Genomic DNA, 3,487 nt, shown 5'->3' on the forward strand with positions numbered 1-3,487 from the left:
CGTGCGAAGGTGTAGCTGCTGGGTCCCAGCAGTCAGGGGGGTGAATCGTTTTTTTGCCCGGACGCACTTCCTTGCGTGCGAAGGTGTAGCTGGTGGGTCCCAGCATTCGGGGGGCGAATCGTTTTTTTTTGGACGCACCTCCTTGCGTGCGAAGATATAGCTGGTGGGTCCCAGCAGTCAAGGAGGCGAATCATTTTTTTTGCGAAATACGGTGGCCCGTCCGGTGGGTTCCCGCTGTTAGGTGGAGGAATAATTATTTTCGCGTAATAAGGAGGCACTTCCTTGTGGCTGACATGGACCCAGCTGTCAGCCTCTCCACGTACAGTCCACGTCCGATGGAAGTCGTTCCTTGACCACGTTGACCACGCCGCGCCGAGAGCACCACGGCGGTGGACGATGGCGAGGCCTAGGAAGGGGACGACGTGGAACCGGGGAAGACGCGGCAGTGGATGCACACGCGGAGAGGAGTACGAGGGTTCACTGGTTCGGCTGCGCTGTCGTCGCCACAGAATAACAGGGGGTGTGGGTGAGTGGAGGGATGGCCTGGCCAGCGGTGGGAGTAGTAGGGGGCGGTGAGGCCTCCGCGGCAGCACAGCCGACCACGGGAGGCAGGAGCGGGCGGCATGACAGGCGCTGCTTTGGGCGGCTGGAGCAAGAAGACCAGAGGTTGAAGAAGCACGACGGCCGTTGGATGGACATTGTACAGTCACTGCAGCTAGAATCGTTTATATTGACTAAGTTGACAAATCCCTTGGTACGTCAACTTAGCAGGCCCACAGGTCAGCTTCCGAAATGGTGCGCCCCAGATCTCAGGGGGAGGAATCATTTTTTGGGCTGGTGAAGCTAGAATCCGAGATTGAAGAAGAAGCATGGCATCCGTTGGATGGACATCCAACGGCCACTGCTGCTAGAACCGTGTGTTGACTATAAGTTGACAAAGCCTTGCATACGCGTCAACTCTGTATTTTTAGGGGACGTGTCAACTTAGTAAGGCCAGAAGTGTGTGGCAGAGAACTTATAGCCCATTTGAGATTTGTAAGAATGTGTAGCCCATTTTTGAATTCTAATGGAATTTACTACAGCCCATTTATAGTTTGTTAAAAGTACAGCCCATTTCAACCAACCGTTCAAAACAGAATTCAATAAAACTTCCCATATTTTGATGGGATCCGAATATTTTTATCACGAAATTTCTAGTCATATTAAATACAATTTCAATATAAATTTATATTACATAAAAATCCAACGAAGCATTGCGCTCGCAACAATTAATGAAATTAAAATTTTCAATATCCAAAAATAATATTTTATAAAGTAATCACTGTTTGGTGCATTTTTTATAGTTACTACCCAGTTTTTATAATTACATCCCATTTATTATTTCTTAAAGCCCATTTTCTTGTTAAGCCTAATGCATCCCTCCTAGGAAAGATTTGCAGCCCAGCGGGGCGGAGAATAACAACTTGACCTTGCCTGGGTATTCCTAAAAAAAGTATAGCTGGGCTAGCCATTTTCAGCTTGAAAAAAATTAATATCTGGGCTGGATATCTAGCCTAGGCTAGACGGGCCACAGCCCGCCCAGTTAATACCTGAAGTGATGTTTTCATTGTAGTTCAGAGGAGAAAAATTAATATCTGGGGTAAACATCGAAAAACTCTGTAGTGCTCACACCTCAAAAACACAAATACTGCTCGAGCTGCTTGGTCCCGGCTGTCGGCCGCTTCTTGTGCAATTCTCTCGTTTATTGACTACTCCCTCCTTTCCGGTTTATAATGCTCAATTCAAAAATCTCACCAATCAAGGTAGATGGCGAGTGGTGGAATACTTTTTGTAGTTTTGCAAAAGCACCTAATTAATTCTCTTGTTATCCTCAAAAAATTATGTTTGTCAATGCATTAATTGCAATGCATGCATGCATAAAGTACATGCATTGGTCAATTTTCTCTTAATACTTGCATGCAATGATTTAATGCACCTTGGAATCTGAACATGTGATGGAAAACAACCAAATTGAGCCTTATAAAATGGAAAAACTAAAATTTTGAGATAAGCCCTACAAACCGGAAAGGAGGGAGTACATGGGTTGACAATGGTGTGGGACCTTGATGTCAGGAAACCAGGAGGAAGCAAAATAAATTATAGTTATATATATATATATATATATATATATATATATATATATATATAATAAGGAGGCACTTGCGTACGTGAGGCTATGGACCTGGTGGGTCCCCATTGTCATCCTATCCAAGTAAAGTCATCCCCTCGCCCGTGCGCGCTTTCCGCCCGAAAAAGTCAGCACCGGCCGCCCCACTTCCCGATGCAGGCAATTGCTCTGCCTTCAAACGACACAAGTGCCGTCCGTCCGTCCATCTGCCGCACACATTAATGATAAGCGCTTGCCGAGGCGGCTACTCCGGTGCCACACGTCCGTCCCTCCGCCCTCCCACTATTGCTATATAAACTGCTGCGCCGGCCATAGCCGCAGTCATCCGCATCCATTACCTTTCTCATGTCCACACCACTACTGCCCACCATGGCTTCCTTGCGCTCCTGCGCTCTTCGGGATGGGCGAACGACGGACCACAAGGAGATGGCAGCCATTGTTGTCGACCGGCTGGCCGACAGGCAGCCGGAGGACGACGATGTCCCAATGGAGAACATGGTAGTCGACGATCCGGCACCAACCCCCTCCTCTGCGCCATCCTCGCTAGTGCATTGCACCATGACCATCGGCGAGGCTCGTGCCCAATATATGGAGAGGGTGAGGCAGATGCATGAGGAGCAGTTCCGGGAGGCGCAGGCCGACGCCGCCTACAACCACCATCTCCTCCAGGAGCACCTGCAGGCGGAGGAGCAGATCGCCACGGAGCGGGCGGAGCAGGAGGCGCTGCTCGACTTGTACCGCTCCACCCGCAAGGGCCGCCTCGAGCGCTGGCGGTACCGGATGCGGGTGGCGGAGGTTGCGGCCGCCTACAAAGAGGCTAGCAAAGAGGGCGATGAAGCGGGCGAGGCGCTGTTTGGCGAGACCGAGGACGAGGCAGAGGACAATGCCGGCTCCGACGAGTCCCCGCTACGCTGGCATCAACGACGCCCTGCTCCGCCGAGGTCCCGCGGCGCCAACAACGAGGCAGAGGACACCGCCGGCTCCGCCGAGGCCCCGCGGCACCAACAACAAAGCAGAGGACACCGTCGGCTCCACCGAGGCCCCACCCCGCCAACAACTAGGCAGAGGACATCGCCGGCTCAGCCGAGGCCCCACATTGCCGGCAACGTTGGGGAGGATTTCCACTGATCCGCTGTGGCGCCGCCCGCCGGCAACGAGACAGAGGACATCGCTGGCTCCGCCGAGGCCCCGCCCCGCTGCCAACGAGGCCGCGCCACACAGAAAACTAGGAAGAGTAGAACAAGGTAGGTCGCCACCACTCGGGTCGAAGTAAGGCCACCGCTGCTACCCTCCGGTTGAAGCCAAGCAAGGCGGGTTGAC

This window comes from Triticum aestivum, chromosome 2B (assembly GCF_018294505.1).
Source record: "Triticum aestivum cultivar Chinese Spring chromosome 2B, IWGSC CS RefSeq v2.1, whole genome shotgun sequence".
NCBI classification, from domain to species: domain Eukaryota; kingdom Viridiplantae; phylum Streptophyta; class Magnoliopsida; order Poales; family Poaceae; genus Triticum; species Triticum aestivum.